Below are 23,969 nucleotides of genomic sequence, written 5' to 3'. Positions count from 1 at the left end.
AGCCTTTGGACCTCACACCAGCAAGTGTGCTCCGCTCAAGTCAAAAGATGGCTCAATCATCAGCGATCGTGCGCTGCAAATGGAACGATGGGTTGAACACTATGCAGAACTCTACCAGATTGAAAACGCCATCTCACCAAATGCTGTTTCCAACTTCCCATCACTTCCAGTTTTGAAGGAATTAGACGAAACGCCCTCAGTAAAGGAGCTGAGCATTGCCATTGACATGCTTGCACATGGGAAAACACCCGGAGGAGATGGCATTCCTGCTGAAGTAATTCAGGCTGGAAAACATGCCCTAATCAAACCACTCCATGAACTGCTAAGCTTGTGCTGGGAACATGGAATGGTCCCCCAGGAATTGAAAGACTCCAACATTGTTACAATTTATAAAAATAAAGGCGACCGCTCTGATTGTAACAATTACAGAGGCATCTCACTGCTTAGCATAGTCGGAAAGGCTTTTACTAGAGTATTACTAAAGCGATTACAGATCCTGGCAGATCGTGTTTATCCAGAGTCGCAGTGTGGCTTTAGGGCAGGTAGATCTACAACAGATATGGTTTTCTCTCTTCGGCAGCTACAGGAGAAGAGCAGAGAACAAAAGCAGCCCCTCTTCATAGCATTTATTGATTTGACCAAGGCATTTGACCTTGTTAGCAGAAGCGGTCTGTTTGCTGTACTAGAGAGAATCGGCTGCCCAAATAAGTTAAGAAAACTAGTGTCAGCTTTTCACGAAAATATGCAGGGCACCGTTCAGTTTGAAAGTTCTTCCTCCAGGCCATTCTCCATTAAGAGCGGTGTCAAACAAGGATGTGTACTGGCCCCTACACTATTTGGCATCTTCTTCTCAGTCGTACTATCCAGTGCTTTTAAATCCCTGGAAGACGGAATATACATCCATAGCAGATCCGATGGAAGGCTCTTTAACCTGGCACGTCTTAAAGCCAAAAAGAAAAGGCGTCGTATCTTGATAAGGGAGCTGCTGTTTGCCGATGACGCAGCACTCGTATCTCACTCACAAGGAGGTCTACAGAAGCTAGTGAACGCCTTAGCAGCTGCTTGTCAAGAGTTTAGCCTTACTATAAGTCTCTCCAAGACCGAAATCCTGGCACAAGACGTCGCAGAAATACCTATAATACAAATTGGGAACCACACCCTTTCAGTGGTGCAGGAATTTACCTACTTGGGTTCAACAATTGTCAGTAACCTAGACTTAGACATCGAGCTGACAAAAAGGATAGGAAAAGCTACCACAGCATTGGCAAAACTCTCCAAGCGCGTCTGGGAAAATGGTAAATTGACCACAGCGACCAAAATCCTAATCTACAACGCCTGTGTTGTGAGCACTCTCCTTTATGGCAGTGAGAGCTGGTCAACATACATGTACCAAGAGCACAGATTGAATAGTTTCCACTTGCGCTGCCTGAGACGCATAATGGGCATCTCTTGGAGGGACCATGTCTCCAATCAGGAAGTTTTAAGATTGGCCAATATGAACAGCATGTATGCTCTCCTGACACAGAGAAGATTACGCTGGCTCGGACATGTCACCCGCATGCCAGATGGCAGAATCCCGAAAGATATCTTATATGCTGAGCTTGTGGAAGGAGTCAGACCCAAGGGCCGCCCAAGACTAACATATAGAGATGTCTGCAAGCGAGACATGAGAGCCTCAGGCATCAGCGAAAGTAAGTGGGAAAACATAGCCAAAGACCGGAGTGCATGGAGACAGACTGTGCGTGCTGGGACAACCCTTGCTGAGAACAAAAGAATTGAAGCGGCTTTAATCAAGAGGGATAAAAAGAAAGCTGCCCTGTCTGCTAGCCCTAAATCAGAGGCATACACATGTACGAATTGTGGCAAAGTCTGCCGTTCTAGAATTGGCTTGATTAGCCACACCAGATTCTGCCCCGTCTCAAGATTAAGCCAAAACCAGTGACTCATTTGGGCGCATCCATTGCCTTTCGAGACAAAAGGAGCCATATAATAATAAGAAGAGGAATAATAACAAAATGATAATATATCTTCATTGTCCTTCAGGGAATTCGTCTTACAATTATGTATTACATATAACAAAACATAAAAACGATAGCAAATGAAACATAATAATATACGTTCATGCTACAGTTTCACATATACATTACTTGTTAAGTGCACATCAGAAAGTTGGATTCAATCAATGATTTGATTACCAGGGAACAAACGAGTTCTTGTGTCTGCTTGTGATTTTAGCCTTTTTGTGATTTTGTTGTCTCGATGAGTTGTCCCAATGGGGTTTGCTTGTGGCAAATGACCTTACTACATTTAGAGTTGTATAAAGTTTTTAACATTTTTTAATGTTCAGACTGGCTAACCAGGCTGAGCTGTTGAAACTTAAAATACTGCAGATGTGAGCATGGTAAAACAACTTTACTGGCTGCCTGGTCGTGAGGCATGCGCACTGGACTGTCGTTCGATGGTCCAGGGTTCATACCCAGCCCTGCAGGTACTTTGGGCTGGGATATAGTTAATCTCCAACTCTGAAGGAACATCCAAAACATGTCAAACCATTTGTTATCCCTTCTCACTATATTAACTCATAACCCTCTAAAAGATAAAGTTGTCTGCCTTTAGGCAACAGCGGTAGTGGAAATGTATTAAGAATTTTGTAAAAAAAAAAATAACTCTGAAAATGACAAGGGTTAAAAATTATTATTAGATTTTATCAGATAGCACCTAGCGTTCAAAACATGTCAGCGGATGACACATTCATTTTAGCCTACTCGGATATCTTCCTCAAAATAATATTTAGTTTATCTCACGTATGTTTATCTTTCTCTCATGCTAAGTTAATAGGATAAGCTGCGAAGCTGATGTAGAATTTATGTTTTTGTAATATATATTTCTATATAATTTTGAAAGCACAACAAAACTGTTATGATTAAATGCGTTGCCAACTCTTTAATACTAATTAGTAATAATCTTCATTTATGACAAACGAATTCCTGGTCGTGAGATATATGCTTCGGACTGTCGTTTTGATGGTCCTTGGTTTGAATCCTTTCCCTGAAGTTAGGTCAAGGACTTGATAATGTTTAATTCTTAAGAAATGTTTGAAAAAGTGAAATCAAATATTTTCATTTTTCCGACTTATTTCTGATTCTTTTAAACATGTTCAACGGTTATGTTACAGGCTCAGATACAGAAAATAAAGGGAGCAAATTGGATGGGGCTATGTACTATACCGGGGGGAGGTGGCTGAGTGATTAAGCGCTTGGATTCCGATCCTAAGGTTATTGGTTCGAATCTAAGTGGAGACTGGGATTTTAAATTTCGAGACTTTTTAGTGCGTCCCTAAGTCCAGCCAACTCTAAAGGGTACCTGACTTAAGTTGGGGAAAGTAAAGGCGGTTGGTCGTCGTGCTGGCCACATGACACCCTGCTCGTTAACCGTTGGCCAAAGACAAAGAAACAGATGAACTTAACATCATCTGCCCCTATGATCGCAGCGTCTGAAAGGGGAACTTTTTTTATGCACTATAGCACTTGGCGTGCAGGTTTACCGTAGCACTAGAAATAAAAAAAAAGTAATAATCAGCTTTCTTAGAGCTAGAGTCTATTTCTAGACCACGAGTGCGTGAAAGCTGGCCACAATATGAATGGTAATGCCAACCTTTGCCTCTGAATGATTCGGTCACAGTTGACGTTACCAATGTGAATATTTTATACAGAAAAGGATGCGTTTATTGATCATATCAGAAAGGTTTGTTTTTACACAGTACAGGCGTCTTTAGCGCACAGGGTTTTGTGCAAGGAAATATTGCATGCCAACTCGCATACAATGTGTGAGTGGATGGTCCAGAGATTGGTGTGATTTCACAAGAGAGTACAAAGGCTGACCTACTTTTTGCGCATGTTGACACAGTGGCGCCACCTGTCACCCATGTTCGGATAGTTTCTCTGTGGAACACGCGGTTGGGTACAAGTTAATTTATTGAAGCCGTTAGTAGTTAATAGTTCTTGTAACAATTGTATGCAGGGATCGATTTTTATCATCACACAAACAAAAAATGTTAAAAATGATTGGTAGCCATTTTGTTTGATAGTTTCTTTTCCAAATTATAATTTAAATTATTTACACCGACAATATCTATCTATCTATCTATCTATCTATCTATCTATCTATCTATCTATCTATCTATCTATCTATCTATCTGTCTGTCTGTCTGTCTGTCTGTCTGTCTGTCTTCTGCCTGCCTGCCTGCCTGTCTGTCTGTCTGTCTGTCTGTCTGTCTATCTATCTATCTATCTATCTATCTATCTATCTATCTATCTATCTATCTATCTGTCTGTCTGTCTGTCTGTCTGTCTGTCTGTCTATCTATCTATCTATCTATCTATCTATCTATCTATCTATCTATCTAAATGTGATCTATCTATCTATCTATCTATCTATCTATCTATCTATCTATCTATCTATCTATCTGTCTGTCTGTCTGTCTGTCTATCTATCTATCTATCTATCTATCTATCTATCTATCTATCTATCTATCTATCTATCTATCTATCTATCTAAATGTGATGACAAATAAGAAAGATGAACAAAACGACAAACAGCACATCACTTGTACATTTCAGCTTCTGTCTATCCATCTATCTGTCTATCCATCTATCTGTCTGTCTGTATGTCTGTCTAACTATCTATCTATCTATCTATCTATCTATCTATCTATCTATCTATCTATCTATCTATCTATCTAAATGTGATGACAAATGAGAAAGACGAACAAAACGACAAAACAGCACATCACTTGTACATTTCAGCTTATTACATGCTTAATGGTGGAAAATGTGTGTTTGTGTGTGTGCGTGAGTGTGTGTGTCGGTGTTATGACGTTTCATCACAAATTGGAAACAGTAATTAAGGTAGAAAAAGAAAATTCTAGAAATCGTAGAGGAAACTCAGACATTCTAGTGATAAAGAAAACAAAAAATGGGAGAAAAAACATTGAAGAGATACTTCAGAAAGACAATCAAAACTGGCAAGTCTAAAAAACAAGGCAGACGTGAAGCGAAATGAATTAGCCAGATTTCTTTCAGGCCACGTTCGCGCCCTCCTTGTAGTAATTTCAGGGGGGAGATAATGCACATTTCGACAACAGAAGATAACGAACGCCTTTTACGGCTTGCTAAACATGTTCAAGTCGGATCTGAAATGTGGCTATTGGAGAAAATATTTTTGTCCTAAACCCGTGAAATAGAAATGAATGTTACAATTTAGGCATGTTTATGTTTATTTGTGTGTCTTTTTGTTTGCCTAATGAGCTTACATGACCTGGTTCAAAGTTTGATGATGAATAGTTTGATCAGATTAAAATTCGCTTCTCCAATGGACTAAAAGGGGAAAAGTACAAATAATCGCCACAAAGGGTTCTCGAGTCAATCGATCACTTAGTGGGCTATTCACTGAAAAGGCGGTGGTTTTACGTCGTCTAGATCTGCTGTTTACATTTATTGACATCATAGAAAAAAAAAGCTATAACCATTGACATTTCACCGTACCACAATCCCTTACAATTATTGCCGTCTGGTGTATTCCTACGCGCTCTAGTCAAGGAAATTATGGAACAATTATGTCACCTTTTTTGTGAAAATAGTACTTCAATAAAAATGTTAAGTTAAGTTAATATCAGTGTACACACTATAGAATATGTACATTCTATTTCTACGAGTGACAATAAAAACAAAAAGGCAGTTGTTCCCTTCAAATGTTGCATTATACATTTCCGAAGTAAATCCTCGGGTTGATCTATTCTTTTCTATGAAATTGGAAAAGAAGTTATGCCCCTTTATTTATTTTATATTAATAGAATGTGAGCCTAGTCCTATTAGTTGATTCATTGAAGCCGATCGAATTCTGAACTTTGTGGTGACGTAGAAACAGCGGGCTAAAGGAAGTAGAGAGGAGCCAGCAGATGTGATGTAACCGTAACTATATATAGTAGATTAGAACATTTACCCCTCAACTCAAGAAAACATTAAGAAACTGTAATAGAGTAATAGACACAAAATAGAGCAGTGAGATTCATAACAAACGAATATTCACATTTGACTAGAGTAACACCTTTAGCAGAATCACTAAATTTAGAAAGCCTTCAGGAGAGAAGACTCAAAAGTAAAGTAGCAATTATACATAAAACACTGAACCATAATCTTCAAATACAGAAAACACAATTTAATAAAATACTCAAAAATACACAAAGATAAAGGCACATTCCTCGTTCCATATGCTAGGACAAATTCGTACAAATAATCCTTCTCTGACTGCTATTAGAGCATGGAATGGGTTGCCTGAGCCAGCCAGGAAAACCAGTGACTTGGCAGAATTTAAGTCATTGGTTAATATGCATGACTAGATTGACCTAGGAACACACGTAGGACGTAATCATCTTCTTTTTAGAAGTAACGTCTGTATTTTATAAGATAAGATAAGATTATTAATCTATCATTCTGTCGGCTCCAATGATTGGTGTCCCCAACATTTCCGGAGATAACCGATGTATAAACATTACAACGAAAGACCTAGCCTTTGGGTCATACATGTAAAGGTGACTAGATTTGGCAATAATGTACAAGGATATCGTGGCTCCGACACAACAGAAATGGATGGTCACGTGGTTGTTAACTTCTGCTAATAATTGACGAAGTGCTGAGCGCGGAAGAAGAAAAATAAAATCGATTGGAAGTCACGTGACTTAACTAGTGTCACTACGACATTCGGATATTGCGAAATGTTTCTCCCACGCCATTACGTGACTCTTTAACTCATTAAGGTCGCCGCCTCCTGTTTAGAAGATAGTAGATCTAATTGGAAGAGGAAGATCTCCGTTTGGGGGAGTGTCTGGAAAAAAAAAATTATCCTGATGGAAGATAATTCCATGCGGAAGTTTTTGTTTTCCTATGAACGCATTGATTCCCTAGCGGAAATGTGGTCAAGAAATTTTGTTTTTTTTAAAGTGCTTCTGAATGTACCGCGTGACGTCATCCGAAAATATTATTTTCCGAGGTAGAAATGAATGTCGTGAAAAACTTTCCGATAAATTCCGAGACGTTTCCGTTTATTTGTAAGACAGTATCCCCACCAAGAATGCAGTTTTAAGTTTACTTAGAAGCTGATGAGACTAATCCACACTTCCCACAATTTCCACATCCGTAGGTCCCAAGTTCAAACATGTATTTCTTTTCAAATCTCTGAGTGATACTCCATCCTTTATTATGTTTGACTCAAAGGTATTTCAATGAATGAACTTCTTTCAAGGTTTGACTCTAGGTATTTAAATGAATGAACTTCTTTCAATGTTTGACCCTAGGTATTTAAATGAATGGACTTCTTCCTTCCGATGTTTGACCATTCAACTGAATGCAACATCTCGTACTCTCTACACCACAAAAACTCATTCCTCCCAGTGGTAATGTCTTTCAATATGGCTGAAATGAAACTGCCTAAATATTTAAAGTTGTCCAAGTGGTAATGTCTTTTAATAGGATGAAAGGAATCTGCCTAAATATTTAAAGTCGTCTCAGTGGTAATGTCTTTCAATAGGGCTGAAATGAAACTGCCTAAATATTTAAAGTTGTCCCAGTGGTAATGTCTTTCAATATGGCTGAAATGAAACTGCCTAAATATTCAAGCTGTCCCAGTGGTAATGTCTTTCAATATGGCTGAAATGAAACTGCCTAAATATTTAAAGTTGTCCCAGTGGTAATGTCTTTCAATATGGCTGAAATGAAACTGCCTAAATATTCAAGCTGTCCCAGTGGTAATGTCTTTCAATATGGCTGAAATGAAACTGCCTAAATATTTAAAGTTGTCCTAGTGGTAATGTCTTTTAATATGGCTGAATTGAAACTGCCTAAATATTCAAGCTGTCCCAGTGGTAATGTCTTTCAATATGGCTGAATTGAAACTGCCTAAATATTCAAGCTGTCCCAGTGGTAATGTCTTTCAATATGGCTGAATTGAAACTGCCTAAATATTCAAGCTGTCCCAGTGGTAATGTCTTTCAATATGGCTGAATTGAAACTGCCTAAATATTCAAGCTGTCCCAGTGGTAATGTCTTTCAATATGGCTGAATTGAAACTGCCTAAATATTCAAGCTGTCCCAGTGGTAATGTCTTTCAATATGGCTGAATTAAAACTGCCTAAATATTCAAGCTGTCCCAGTGGTAATGTCTTTCAATATGGCTGAATTGAAACTGCCTAAATATTCAAGTTGTCCCAGTGGTAATGTCTTTCAATATGGCTGAAATGAAACTGTCTAAATATTTAAAGTTGTCCCAGTGGTAATGTCTTTCAATATGGCTGAAATGAAACTGTCTAAATATTTAAAGTTGTCCCAGTGGTAATGTCTTTCAATAAGGCTGAAATGAAACTGCCTAAATATTTAAAGTTGTCCCAGTGGTAATGTCTTTCAATATGGCTGAAATGAAACTGTCTAAATATTTAAAGTTGTCCCAGTGGTAATGTCTTTCAATATGGCTGAAATGAAACTGTCTAAATATTTAAAGTTGTCCCAGTGGTAATGTCTTTCAATATGGCTGAAATGAAACTGCCTAAATATTTAAAGTTGTCCCAGTGGTAATGTCTTTTAATATGGCTGAATTGAAACTGCCTAAATATTCAAGCTGTCCCAGTGGTAATGTCTTTCAATATGGCTGAAATGAAACTGTCTAAATATTCAAGCTGTCCCAGTGGTAATGTCTTTCAATATGGCTGAAATGAAACTGTCTAAATAAGAAATTATATTGTCTATAATCTATCTATATATATATAAGTCTCTTCTTCACTCAAGATTTTGGACGAGAAGAAGTAAAGGAAAGAACCCTCTTTTAATTCTGCGGATAGAGTTATCCCACGAACTTTTTTTTTATTACAAGCCTTGCGTGTAACGAAGTCATACAGTACATAATAATAAAAATTCTATTTCCTACATAGATCCCGCTCAATAGCAAGAATTATCAAATGTTTCAATCTATCTACGAGAATTGTTGAACTAAAGTAATTCTTTATTAGTTTGAGGCGCAAGAAGCTTCTTTCACCAGATTCCAAAATTTCGGGATAATGCCGTTTTTTATGGCATTTTCCTTATTGAATGACACCCCAAAAGGACAATTTTTGTCTAGATCTATATATTTCAGGAGATTCGTATGCGTTTTCTAAAGATTTTAATAATTTCCGGATATTTCCAGAACTTTTTCGTATATTTTGCAATTTCAGGAGATTTTCAGGAGCTCCTGGTAAATTGACAGGAGGCCGCTGGAAATATGTTATAAGTTATACAATGGTTTAATTAAAAATTTATACACCTAGAATTAGCGCGGGTCCAATGAATGTGCGATGCCCACTGCGGTCGCATAGGTTGCAGTGGCCGGTCGACTAGTTTAATAATAATAATAAAAAAAAGTATTTTTGGTTCACATTGTTTCACATTTTCTCATTTTCAGGTACCTTTTGTTGAAGACCACGTGGTACATCAAACACGATCACAAATTTCAATATCAGAATTTTTCGCGTCTATCGACAAAACGGAATATCGCCTTTTTAAACTCTAATAAGCGCAGCTCTTCTGTTCAGGTAAAATTTTAGATTAGATTTTCTCTCATTCTTTGCGATACAAACCCAGGACAAACAACATGCAGGTGTGGAGAACTATCTCTTTGATCTTCAGGAAATCACGAGTGTGTCCAGGTATTGACGTAGATTCCCGGCTTTAACCCGTTAATGTAACAGGGAGTGAGGCCTAAGGAGCTGTTTAATGGTGGACATTATGTGTTTTTATGGTAACGCTGTTTTATTATTTTTACTATTATTATTATTATTACTATTATTATTATTTTAATTCGAATTTCAATTAATTTTAGTCCAAAACACGATTCTTCCGAGGGCTTAATACAAAAAAAAAAAAAAGAAAAAAGAAGTCCTGCACAATGTAGTGATACAATAGGTTGGCGCGTAGAGGTTATTGATAATCGGGAATTTCTTTAGTGACGTGACGGAAGATTAAAAACTTTACCAGGATTAGCTAGGAGACAGAATTAACGGACAATAGATACTTGAGAATGCATTCAAGAAAGATGTGTCTGTTTACAGAGAACGTAAGCGATATCGGAGTATTAGTGTTCCCTTCAATATGATTAAAGATTCAAAGTTGAAATCAAGAAGCCTAAATCACACGTGTTCTTTGTTGGTTTAAATTACATCTAAATATGTAAACATAGAAGAATGGACGGGCCTGCCATTGTAAGAGGTTCTTTTTAAGGCATAAGAGAAAGACAGAGTCGACAAATCTTGCTTTGTGTCCGAACGGTTCAATAGAATAGGTGAACGTGAATATACATTTCCGTCACCATTGACAGAAAAGATGTGTATTTATAGATTGAGTTGTATCTTGTTTAAATTTATCATTTCACGTGTCAGAGTTTCTGAAAACATTGAAGTTACAAGCTGTGTCTATACTGTTCATCAAAATTAAATTTTGTTTCGTCTGAAGAGAAGTTTTGTACAAATTTTGTACCAGCTTTGTCCACGTTTTGTTCACGTTATTTTTCAAGTTCTGTATTGAGAAAAAAAAAAAACCGACGGTTTCGTTGTACTAGCTGCCTGAAGCTACAGATCAACGAATAGTATCCGTCGTGTAAAACAACATTTTCAATTCACCACAACTTCCCCACTTCTTAATTCATCTATTCTAATGGATCCACTATTTCGTCTACTAATTATTTATTTTATGTCTGCTCGAAAACATCTTTCAAGAGAAGTCTTTTAATACAAAAAAAAAGTTTCCCTTGTAGGGCTAGTTCTTGTGGTACAAGTATACAATGTCCCCTACTGGTAATTGTTTTTTTCATTTTGTTCCAGTGGCGCAGCTAGGATGGGGGAGTGGGAGGGGGGTCCAATTTGAAAATTACCCCAGGCCCCCACTTGAGAGGGCCCCCCTAATGAGTGTCCAAAAGTTTTATTTACATTAATATTACGCATTATTTCATGTTATGATGTCAAATGTCAAAATGCAGGGGTCACTAAGGATCTCAAGCCCCCGGGGCTCCAGATAATTAGCTACGCCTCTGTTTAGTCCTACTTCTTCTGCTACAGCTTTTAAGTAAGCTAGCCATGAACTGGCCTATGAATCAATTTGACAGCATCGCTTGTAGCGAATTTTCTTTTGTCTGAACTTTTTAAAAAAAAATTGTCCGGAATAATAATCCTTATTGCAATCAACGTCAAGTCTCCCAAGAGCCAACAATTCGCCACAGCCTCAGACCCAAAATATCCCCTAAATTAGTCCCACGGGAAAGACGCCTGACACGAATTCCTATTGCTTCGGCGACAAGAACATCCGGCTGACACTTCTCGGGGCCTTGCTGAATTGTGGCAAACGGCCGCCAGATCGTAGCACAGACTCCAGACATTGCGTGTTCAGTAAGATGACCATTTGACCGGATATTAGCACTCTATAAAAAGTAAAGTTCCCCTTTCAGACCTTGCGATCTATAAGGCAGATGGTGTGAAGGTAATCAGTTTCTGTGGCCCACGGCTATCTAGGGTGTCATGCGGCCACTTTTTTTTTCTAATATCAGGTACCCGTTAGAGCTAGGTGGACTCAGAGGCGCCCTAAAGACCCCCAAATAAAAAAAATTCCCAGTATTCTAGCCCGGGAAAACTTATCCACTCAGCCACCGACAATTCCTTCATCCGACATTTCGTTCATCCGACTACTCGTTCACCCGACATATCGCTCACCGACAACTTACTCACCGACAACTTACTCACCGACAACTTACTCACCGACAACTTACTCACCGACAACTTGCTCACTGACAGCTTGCTCACCGACAACTTGTTCACCGACAATTGATTCACGACAAATCGTTCACTGACAATTCGTTCACCGACAAATTGTTCACAGACAAATCGTTCACCGGATAGTAACATATTGTAACATATTGTTAATATTATATACTCTAGTAGCGTGTTTAATTTGTTTCCATAAACACTTTTCTAGTTTTTCATTAAGAGAAAAAAAAAGGAAAATATTTATATGACCTTTCCCCCCTCATACCAAAAGACGAAACCTTGTTTTCCACATAACTTATTTAGATGTTAAAGATTTAATTACCGATCTAATTATGACCTTCAACTATGGTAACACCGGTTATCCCCCCTCAATTATAAACTTGCATTATGATACCTAGTGCCCAGGAAATATGAAAAAACAAAAGATCGTATCATTACAACGGAATGTTGCCATCATTAGCTCCTGATACAGAAAGTGCTTTTTTTTAGACAGAAATGTTCTGTTGAAATGTTTTTAAATCGAATGTCAATCCCTTATTGGAGATTTTCATATATGGCGGGAAACGTATAAATAGCCAGCTTTTTGGTGTATAGGGTGTACAAAATGAAGGAGGTGTTGATGAGTTGATGTTTTTAAAAAGTTCTAGGTTTATTCTTGTGGACATTGTAGCACTGCAGAATCAAATGTTTTAAGATCTATTTGCAATTTTTATTTAGTTGGCAAAGTTCAAAGTTCAATTGGGGGGAGTCCTTGACATTGTTTAGCTTATGAAAATGTCCAATATTACATGAGAGCATTTCGGTTACAAGCATCGTCTCAAGTTGAACCAAACAAACAAACATAAAAAACAAACAAACAAACATAAAAAACAAACAAACAAACATAAAAAACAAACAAACAAACATAAAAAACAAACAAACAAACATAAAAAACAAACAAACAAACATAAAAAAACAAACAAACAAACATAAAAAACAAACAAACAAACAAACATAAAAAACAAACAAACAAACAACCATAAAAAACAAACAAACAAACAAACATAAAACAAACATAAAAAACAAACAAACAAACAAACATAAAAAACAAACTAACAAACAAACATAAAAAACAAACAAACAAACAAAAAAACAAACAAACATAAAAAACAAACAAACAAACAAACATAAAAACAAACAAACAGACAACCATAAAAAACAAACAAACAAACAAACATAAAACAAACATAAAAACAAACAAACAAACAAACATAAAAAACAAACAAACAAACAAACATAAACAAAAATAAAAAACAAACATAAAACAAACATAAAAAACAAATAAACAAAAAACAAAAAACAAAACAAACAAACATAAAAAACAAACAAACAAACATAAAAAACAAACAAACAAACATAAAACAAACATAAAACAAACATAAAACAAACATATAAAACAAACAAACATAAAAAACAAACAAACAAACAAGCAAACGTAAAAAAAAACAAACAAACATAAAAAACAAACAAACAAACAAACATAAAAAAAACAAACAAACAAACATAAAAAAAACAAACAAACATAAAAAACAAACAAACAAACAAACATAAAAAAACAAACAAACAAACATAAAAAAAAACAAACAAACATAAAAAACAAACAAACAAACAAACATAAAAAAAACAAACAAACAAACATAAAAAAAACAAACAAACATAAAAAACAAAATAAAACAAAAAACAGCATTATTGATAAGTAACATGATGCGTTGAACTGAATTGTATGTTGTATAAATAGATGTGTGTTTTACATGTATGTGTGTGAGTGTGTGTGCGTAAGAAGCAGACGATGTTAATCACATTCCACTGTACATAAAAAAAACAAAGAACAGATTACATTTCATTGTAAATAATTAGTTTTTGATTATAGAAGCCGACTGACACCAACACATCGTAGATGTGTTTGAATTGAACCAGAAGAAATATTAAAGTATGGAAACTAACAACTGTTGATTAGTATAAACTATGGCCAGATTTTCTCAATCAACTCGTCTGAAATAGAAGAGGAAGTAGCCAAACATTGCCAAGTTGAATTTGAAAATTGCACTTGAAAGCGAACATTTTATATTTTTTACACAGGAGAAAAATAGTTCACGATACTTTTTTCTTCAAACTAGATTTATATTAGAAATATGCTGATATTTTCAAAACCGGCTGAAAACCATTCTACTCCCATTTACAGATGCAGTTCAGTTCAAAGGTTAAGCGGAAATGACGTATATGACATGGTGGTGGATTAAAAATGAGGTTCGGAGATACATGAGTGGAGGTAAAACCGTTAAAAGTGAAATACAAATTAATTTTTAATTGGCTCCAATTGTTAAGACAGAGAGTCTCTCATCTTAATGTGGAAGAAGGTATACTGCAGCAGGACGAAAAGTCTCAAAGAGGATGAGACGGAGTCGAGGCATAAACGTTGAGGTCACGTCTGCTGTGTTGTTAAATCGATTTTGACCCCCGCCCCCCGGTCTTCTTTCGTCTCTATTTGTTATAGCCACAAGTCAGGATCTAGTTATAAATATTTGAGTATCAACAAGCCAAAGCCCATGACACATGAACCAAAACACTGCATATTAAATACCAGAAAGAATGACAGCTTATGTGTCGGAGAAGTTAAACAGAAGTTAAACAGCCTTACAGAAGTCAATCTGAAATAAAACTCTTAAGTTAGAGAGGTTGAAACAAAATAGACATTGACACTGGACATCAGCTTTTTACATCAATGCGATAAGAGAAACGGAACTAGAATTAGATCTTCGTCAATTAAAAGTTATATCAAACTCACAATGTCTGTCTGTTTGGTAAAAAAAATTGTACACGTTATTTCTCCCACACCTAATCTCGGATTAAGCTGAACTTTTGCACAATTATTTCTTTTACCTGACTAAACGAAAATCATTTTAAAAAAGTAAACAATTACTTAATTAACTATTGATAATTAATCATTTGTTTGGTATCAAAAAAGGGACAGAAATCGTACTTGACTGGTGTGATATAAGTTGAACTAGTCTCCTTTATACTTTGCTTTAAAAGTTTGGAACTAACAAAAAATAACTATAAAACTTTCTATTTTCATAAGCACTTCTCTAGTACATTGGTTAGTGTGTAGACATGAGGAGGCTTTCGGAGGCTAGAGCCCTCGAGTTTGAATCCAGATCGTTCAACTTTTCATTTTTTAATAAATAAAGTTTAAAAGCGATCACGGTAATATTCATCCAGATACCTCTTTCTTTCTTCCTCCACCCCTTTCTCAACTGGTCCAGGGAAGTGATAGGATCATAGCGTACTGAGAAAGCTAAATGCATGAAATTGCGTTAAACAAAATTGGTAAAATATCTCTAATCGCACAGATTTATTATTGTTAATTGAATAACAAACTTAATGACATGACTGATTTAAACCAATTGATACAGCTATGCTTAATATAAGCTTTGTTTTTATTTTAAAGCATTAATTTTTGTTTAATAAATTGATTCAAATCCGTGAAAAACTTAGAAGGCGTAAAGACACATATTGCTTTGATGTCGTCATCTACTGCAAGCCCCTAGGTGAAACAAGAAGTGAACTAGACCTAAGCCTGGCCTGCTAGACATACATTGAATTAGGTAGCTGGTAGCACCTTAGTCTATATCACCATTGAGAAAGTACTTACCTACTCCTTTGTCTTGATGCAGTCACTGTTTGTAGAATATCTAGTTCACTATGAAGGAAAAAAAAAAAAAGAAATATTCACATTCCTATAATTGCAAGGGCTCTGCACATAGCACCCACCGCTGGGTGTTTATAGCACCCAGCACGTGTTCACAAGCACCCGCTTCCCGTGTTTATAGCACCGGCTTTACCCGGTCCCGGTATAGTGGCTGCCAGTAACTCATAGTCAGTTCCTTCGTACAGTTAGTTCTATAGTTGATTTGGGGGAGCCATTTTTTAGTGCCAACTGTAATGGTATGAAAGACCGAAGTGGTCAGATTTAACGAACATTTCCATAGTGGTTGTCTAAGAACAAGACAGATACTTATTTACAAGTAGCCGTGTTTGGCCTATTAATCGTACATGGATTTGAATAAACGCCATTGTCTTTTTTCTTTGTAAATATAGATTCGTAACGTTTCGGGGGAGATAATTGAGTAATTTATTTTAAAGAGTTCAAAGAATGATTTATTTAGATTTAGACATGATTAACTTACTTGACGCTACGTTTCTTTACTGACTTCATTTCACGTATGCTGTAGCCAGAGTGCCCCCTGATAGCTACTCCCTTTATTTAAAAAAATATAACTTAAGTTCTTCTCAGTTAAACTAGAAAGACTTAAATCAAAGTAGTAGAGTAGAAATACTGATTGAAAAAAAAAATCCAAGGTCATTAATGCAAAGTACATACATTCTATAAAAGAGTTATTTCATTTAGCGATTAAGAAAATGTGTGATCTCAATCTTTTTTATGGAGTGTAGCTTCCATTTATAGTTGTTCATTCCATTCGATCAGACAGGGCCGGCCCTAACTATTGCGTTACCCAGTCTGGGTAGCGATAAGCATAATGTCAAAATTACGACTTTATATTAGAAAATACATTCGTCTTTGCCATAATATTTTATAAAATGAAAGCCGACAATAACTTTTTTTTTGTCGCGCGTACGATTGGCATCCCAAAATGACAATTTTGTCTATTTTGCAGGAGATTTTTATGAGTTTTCAGGAGAGTTCAATAATTTCAGGAAATTTCCAGGACTTTTTCGTATATTTTGCAATTTCAGGAGATTTCTTGGAGGCCCTGGAAAATCAGGAAGCCGGAAAAACCCTGTTATTATATATATATAGGATATGGGGCCCATTGTATTCAACATAAAGGCAATGTTTCATATCTCTTTCTTCAGAATGATTGAAAATATCCCTGGAACTATTTAGTTCTGGTGCTCCCAAACAAGCAGAGACCCTAATCAATAGCTTATGTTACCAATAGGTAAATGCAGCGCTTGACTCGAAGATGCCTGCAAGGTCAGTTTTCACCACCACTTCGGCTGATCTCACGATATTGTAGTTTCAGTTGACATCATAGTAAGATTAGTAAAACTCTCCGAATCCTATACACTTCATGCAGCATTTCTTATGTCTTTATACAGGCCAGGGTTAGCCTAGTAATGTCATAAGTCAATTGTCAGACCCGATTTAGTCTGTTAATGGGAGGTTTCCAAAACGTGGGGACAGTAGGAGAGACTCGCCAAGAACCGAGACTCTTTGAGGAAGCTGGTTTGTGGCCTATGCCTCAGAAGGGACCATATGCAGATGAGATGAATTATGAATATGATGTTTATCATATAAGATGACAGTTATATTATCTATTTTTTTTAAAATTCTTATGAAGAAACATTCACTGACCAAATATATATTATTTAATTTTTATGCTTTGTTTTTGTTTTAAATATTTGAGATACGACATTTCACAGCGCATGCCACGACCTGATACTATGTATATGAACGTGAGGCAGCTGCGGTTTTATCAATTTTCGTTTGTTAATAATTTATCAGTAATTTTACTATCTGTAAGATTATTAAATAGATTCAATTCTAAATGTAAAAATCACAATATAGAGACTTATCTAAAGTGCAATAATACTTTTGAGCAGAAAGGACAGGTAAACAACTAATAAGACCAAAACGAAACACCGTAGAAAGGGTATTTACATAAGCAAATACTCTGCAGACATTCTCACGTGCTTCTTCTCCCCTACCATACCTGTGTTTTAGCAATCAAGATGACAAGTGTACAGAGAGTCGACCATTAGATTCCACAACACAGCCAGTGATAACATAGTCATCAAACCATCTATCAAGATGTGACCTCATCGCTGGCCTGACTAGGCTGTGTTTTGCTCTATCGCCTCACACACACACACACAAACTCACCGCTCACTCTTTAACACGCTGTTTACAGTTTGGGACTCATGTGTACTTTTTGTCCTGCAATTAACGCTTACATGTTTGCTTGTTTTCAGCTTAAGATTCTACATCTGGATAAATATACTGGGCTGTAGTGTAAATGCTCTTTATTAAATGAAATAAAAAAAAAACAAGGTTACAAAGACAGTTTGTGTGGAAACACAAACTTTAAATTGGCCCCCGAAGTAGTCCACCCAGGCAGGTAAAAAGGCAGGTTTCAATATTTCCCGAAAGAATATATTGATGAAATTCTATCAAAGGCAAATGACAGAGAAGAAAGGAGAAATAAGGTTGACAGATCTTGTGTGGTGCCCCAAAGGCCCTGCAGACCAAGGGATAAGTGAAAGGGAAGGTGAAGCTAGATGTGAGCCTGGCCTAACTGATGTCTTATAATGATTATCTAATTAATCTAATTGTTTTGTATAGTGTAAATCTCTTATTCAAAGCCTCATTTAAAAAAAAACTTTCGTTAAAAAAATAATTCTTAGGTGTCTTACATTTGCGGTGCAGCCTTGCAGTTCACGCGATAATATAAAAAAACTACTTATTAATTGTTGTTTTAAATTACGTTCCACTTATATGCATATTAAGTAATTTTTTTTCTCTTTGAAAAAATAATAAAATTATTTTTTGTAAATGTAATAGTTAGTATGTCAGAACTTATGTAACTTTGCAATATAATTGTAAAAAAAATAAATAAATCTAAAACCATTTGCATAAATGTGATATAAATGTGGTATATTAATCAAACCCTTGCTAATGAGCCTCACGTGTTTGTTACCATTAATAGTGAATAGTTGTAAAAGTGGTGTATTTTTATGAAAAAAACTGCTTGCATAGTTGATTTTAAAAATTAAATTTTTCACTTACAGAAAAGGAAAAAAGTAACCGTTGCATCAGAACTTTGAATGTCTAAAATATTATGATTTTCAATATCTTTTCTAGTTTACGAGATCTAAACGGGACGGACGTATGGACGGATGGACAGACATTCCATACAAAACTAATAGAAAGGCCACAAAAAAGACAATAGAAAGGCCACAAAAGAGATAATAGAAAGGCCACAAAAGAGGCAAAGAAATGCCACAAAAGAGGCAATAGAAAGGCCACAAAAGAAGCAATAGAAATGCCACAAAAGAGGCAATAGAAAGGCCACAAAAGAGGTAATAGAAAGGCCATAAAAGAGGCAAAGAAAGGCCACAAAAGAGACAATAGAAAGGCCACAAAAGAGGCAAAGAAAGGCCACAAAAGAGGCAAAGAAAGGCCACAAATAAGGCAATAGAAAGGCCACAAAAGAGACAATAGAAAGGCCACAAAAGAGGCAAACAAAGGCCACAAAAGAGACAATAGAAAATAGGCATAAGCCCAAGATTCCTAGACAAATAGAACGTACCAGCAACGTGTTTGGTTTTCATGAAAGCAGCTCAGACACGAAGGTGCAGAGAAAAGTGAGAAACATTCAAAATAAAATGAAGAAAATTAAATAAATAAAAAATAAATAAAAAAAGACAATTCCTCCCTTATGAATCTGACGACTGTTTTGCGAATATTTAACTCGTAATAACTAATGAACGAAGACGATACCAGGAGAGATCATTCGTTATTTACTTTGGCTATTAAAGTAAAAATGAGTTATCTCCCTAAGAAAATCTTAAAAAAAAAAAAAAAAAAAATCACAAGACTATAGTAATGGAACTGCTTCGGAACCATTGGGGAAAAAAAAGGTAGCGGGAAGGAAGTGGTTTCTTACCGATCAAATAAAATTATCAAATGGCAAAGCGAAATGCAAATCAGTTTAAGACCCATGGGCGTAGCCAGGATTTTTTTTCGGGGAGGGTTTTGGGGGGGGATTCCCCGACCTCCACCCCCCCCCCCGTGAAAAAAAAATATATATGTGTGTGTGTACATAATTAATCTTTATTACATTCTGACCCTTTCGGAAGACGTTTATTGTTTATTGTAGACTACCCGCCCTTGACAGCAAGGGGGTCTGGGGGAGTGCGCAGCGCTCCCACAACGCGGGGCGAAGCCCCGCCGCCGAGCACTATTTCTGGTATTGAAAGCCAACAAAATGCATATTCTGAGGTATCTACAGTGCATTATCTTGCTATTAAAAAGTTTTATTTCAAAAACCTAATGTGCTATTCTTACTGACTTTAAACCCTCTCGCGCCGTTCGGCGCATTTTCCGGCAAGCTGTTTCCGCAACTCTTATTTTGCGTAATTCATTTTGTCAGAAAACATGTCCCGCAAAACCTCATGCGACGCTCTGTCACAACCTTACTAAGGATTCGACTCCCAGTTCGACATATGATTTCTTTAATTTAGACCCGATCTCTATGACTGACTCCTAAAATCTGTCTTAGCCATCTTTGTTGAGACACATTTAATGATTTTCAATTTCGGCAGAAGACTATTCACACTTAATTAATGGAGCCACTGGTAGAAATTTGTAACATTTCTTGACTACGCTCTTGACTATGCCTGTATTTCGCTTTAGATTTTATATCAAAAAAAGAAAGTTTTTTCGTCAAATCATCTGTTGAGGGGTTTTAAACTAAAAATTTTGTTTTGTTTTGTTTTTAATTCAAAACCCCTTTTAGCTACGATCATAGAATTTGGTGACTGTAGTTTGCTTTAAAATAATATTGAAGATAGAGGTTTCCAACTCAAAACGCTCTGTAGGGGAATTTTAAACTCAAAACCATCTGGAGGGGTTTTAAACTTTAAAGAAAAAGCCATCTGGAGGAGGGGGATTTAAACTCAAAACCCCTTTGGCTACGTTCATAGATTTTATAGTGTGTAATTTGCTTTTTTTTATATTGAAGAGGTACTTTTTAGCTTCAAACCCCAACTGGAAGGGGGAGGGGGGTTAAACTCAAAACCCCTTTGGCTACGCTCATAGAATTTTGAGTGTGTAATTTGCTTTTTTTATATTGAAGATGGGGTTATCGTAAATTTTGGATGGGGTTTTAAAATCAAAATCTTCCTCAACTGTGCTGTTGGAATTTGGGGATTGTTGTTTGCATTTTTTTGTTTTGTTTTATAGAAGAGGGGAATTTAACTGCAAAAACCTCTGGTAGGGGGTTTAAAATTCAAAACCCCCTGTAGGGGGTTTTAAACTCAAAGCCACCTGGTAGAGGGATTTGTATCTCAAAACCCCCTGATAGGGGTTTTTAAAATCTCAAAACCCCCTGGTAGGGGGATTTAAACTCAAAACCCCCTGGTAGAGGGTTTTTAACTCATAACTGCCTCGGCTGTGCTGTGGTAAGTGATGATTTAGTATTAAAATCTCACCTAAAATAAACAAAATGAAAGAAAAAATCAGTCACTTAATTCTGCAGGGGGGGGGGATTTCATTTCGGGGGGGGGGGGGTTTGAACCCCAAGAACCCCCCCCCTGGCTACGCCCATGATTAAGACCTAACTGTACTTTTTAAACAATATTTATCAATGATATATTAAATTACTCTTTTCAACAATAGCTGTAGTTTCTGTAAACCTATTCATCTACTCTGTAACTGTAAGTTTATGGTTCTTTAATTTACCTTTCCCATAGATACCACAGTATTTTGGCTTTGACATGAATTGTCGTGTTCTTTTACATCCTAGGAATCCTTGGGCTTTTACCCTTTTTTCTTGGGCTTTACCAATTTTTGGAGCAACTGGCCTCTTTATTTTTTTTTTTCAAGGTACTAAAGACTTACTAAAATAGCAATAGAACCAATATGAACAATCAAATAATGAAACATGAACATTAAATGGTATTTAAACAGCTAAGTCACAATTTCTCTTCCCTCCAAATATATACTGGTTGTTACTTCAAAGGCATGGACATATATAGATATAGACTGGCCGAAGGAAGTAACTTCATGTAACTTGAAAACATGTATATCTATTGTATTCGGATTTCCGAATTATGAAAAGTTGCATGATCTTCATTCTTAGAGATTAAACAAAACTACACTGCCTCCTTATTTACAATATATATAGGTGTGTGGCTGAAATAGATATGAATACTTAACTTTTATACTGCTCATAAATGCTGTATAATAAAGTACAGAAAATTGCAAGTCACAAATTTTCGTTTCATAAAACTCTTTAATCGGCCAGTCTATATTTATTTATGTCAATGTTCAAAGCATACTAGAGTTAGTCCCCTTAAATGTCGGTGAAATTTTAGTAAACAAATTCTGTACATTCTCTCATTCATTTTTCTTTTAAGTTACATTCGTTTCATTTTGTTGTACATATTTTTTATTCATAATTTTCAACTTTATTTTCTAATTCATGGGCGTAGCCAGGGGGGGGGGGTTCTTGGGGTTCAAACCCCCCCCCGAAATTAAATCGCCCCCCCCGCAGGGGGGGACGGAATTAAGTGACTGATTTTTGCTTTCATTTTGTTTATTTTAGGTGAGATTTTAATGCTAAATCATCGCTTACCACAGCACAGCCGAGGCAGTTTTGAGTTAAAAACCCTCTACCAGGGGGTTTTGAGTTTAAATCCCCCTACCAGGGGGTTTTGAGATTTAAAAAAACCCTATCGGGGGTTTTGAGATACAAATCCCTCTACCAGGGGGCTTTGTGTTTAAAACCCCCTATAGGGGGTTTTGAATTTTAAACCCCCTACCAGAGGTTTTTGCAGTTAAATCCCCCTCTTCTATAAAACAACAAAAAAAAATGCAAACAACCATCCCCAAATTCCAACAGCACAGTTGAGGAAGATTTTGATTTTAAAACCCCCTCCAAAATTTACGATAAACCCCATCTTCAATATATAAAAAAAGCAAATTACACACTACACACTCAAAATTCTATGAGCGTAGCCAAAGGGGTTTTGAGTTTAAAATTCCCCTACAGAGCGTTTAGAGTTGAAAACCTCTCTCTTCAATATTATTTTAAAGCAAACTACAGTCACAAAATTCTATCATCGTAGCTAAATGGGGTTTTGAATAAAAACTAAACAAAAAAACTCCAGAGATTTCTTAGTTTAAAACCCCTCAACAGATTATTTGACGAAAAAACTTTCCTTTTCGATATAAAATCTAAAGCGAAATACAGGCATGTAATTCCAATAGCGTAGTCAAGAAATTGAAAATCATTAAATGTATCTCAACAAAGATGGCTAAGACAGATTTTATGAGTCAGTCATAGAGATCGGGTCTAAATCAAAGAAATCATATGCCGAACTGGGAGTCGAATCCTTAGTAAGGTTGTGACAGAGCGTCGCATGAGGTTTTGCGGGACATGTTCTCACACAAAATGAATTACGCAAAATAAGAGTTGCGGAAACAGCTTGCCGGAAAATGCGCCGAACGGCGCGCGAGGGTCTACATTAGCACATTAGGTTTTTGAAATAAAACTTTTTAATAGCAAGATAATGCACTGTAGATACCTCAGAATATGCTTTTTGTTGGCTTTCAATACCAGAAATAGTGCTCGGCGGCGGGGCTTCGCCCCGCGATTAGGGAACGCTGCGAACTCCCCCAGACCCCCTTGCTAGCAAGGGCGGGGAGTCTACAATAAACAATAAACGTCTTCCGAAAGGGTCAGAATGTAATAAAGATTAATTATGTACACACACACATATATATTTTTTCGCGGGGGGGGGAGGGGTCGGGGGGGGGAAACCCTCCCCGAAAAAAAATTCTGGCTACGCCCATGTTTTCTATAGTTTTGTTTTATAGAGATCTAGTATATTGCTTTTCATTGCCATAATATTCCTTTTCGTATGATTTACAAATGTAGTCCAAATTATCAGCCTATATTCAGATAATATAGTGAGCTAAAAGGTGGTCGCGGGATATACATTTGAGACCGAAAAAAAATCCGCTGCCGAGGACAAACGCAGACGGCGAAAAGGAAATATAAATCGACCACCTGCTGACAATGGTTATGCTTGCCCCGGATGTGGCAAAATATGTAGGTCACATCTGGGGCTGCGCAGCCACGGGAAATACTGTATTCCTCACTAATCTTTGGACTCGAAGACAAGCGTTATTATTATTATAGTAACATTCAGGTCTTTTAACTTTCTATTTCTAGCTTTAGAGAGTTTCTGTATAAGAATAGCCAGGTCAATATGTACATCTTTGATACTGTTTGCTTGCACTAGATATGTCCTTTGTATTTGTTGTTATACTATCAATCATTTGACA

At 36.5% G+C, this 23,969-nt stretch overlaps 1 protein-coding gene across 2 annotated transcripts in view; it reads right to left on the bottom strand.

Annotated features, from left to right (window-relative positions):
• LOC106071663 (GTP-binding protein RAD-like) overlaps positions 1-17,625 on the bottom strand; it is a 91,861-nt gene extending 74,236 nt beyond the window's left edge. The window contains exons 1-2 of one of the 2 annotated variants that reach the window (XM_056035877.1): positions 17,611-17,625; positions 15,528-15,575 (exon numbers count right to left, since the gene is read on the bottom strand). The gene's annotated coding sequence lies outside the window, so the exon portion shown is untranslated. Of the gene's footprint in view, positions 1-15,527; positions 15,754-17,610 lie in introns of those variants that run through there. The other variant, XM_056035876.1, reaches the window with a different exon arrangement.
• Between the last annotated feature and the right edge of the window lie 6,344 nt (positions 17,626-23,969).

The sequence above is a fragment of the Biomphalaria glabrata genome, chromosome 7 (assembly GCF_947242115.1).
Source record: "Biomphalaria glabrata chromosome 7, xgBioGlab47.1, whole genome shotgun sequence".
NCBI lineage: Eukaryota > Metazoa > Mollusca > Gastropoda > Planorbidae > Biomphalaria > Biomphalaria glabrata.
This window is presented reverse-complemented; position numbering and strand designations above follow the sequence as displayed.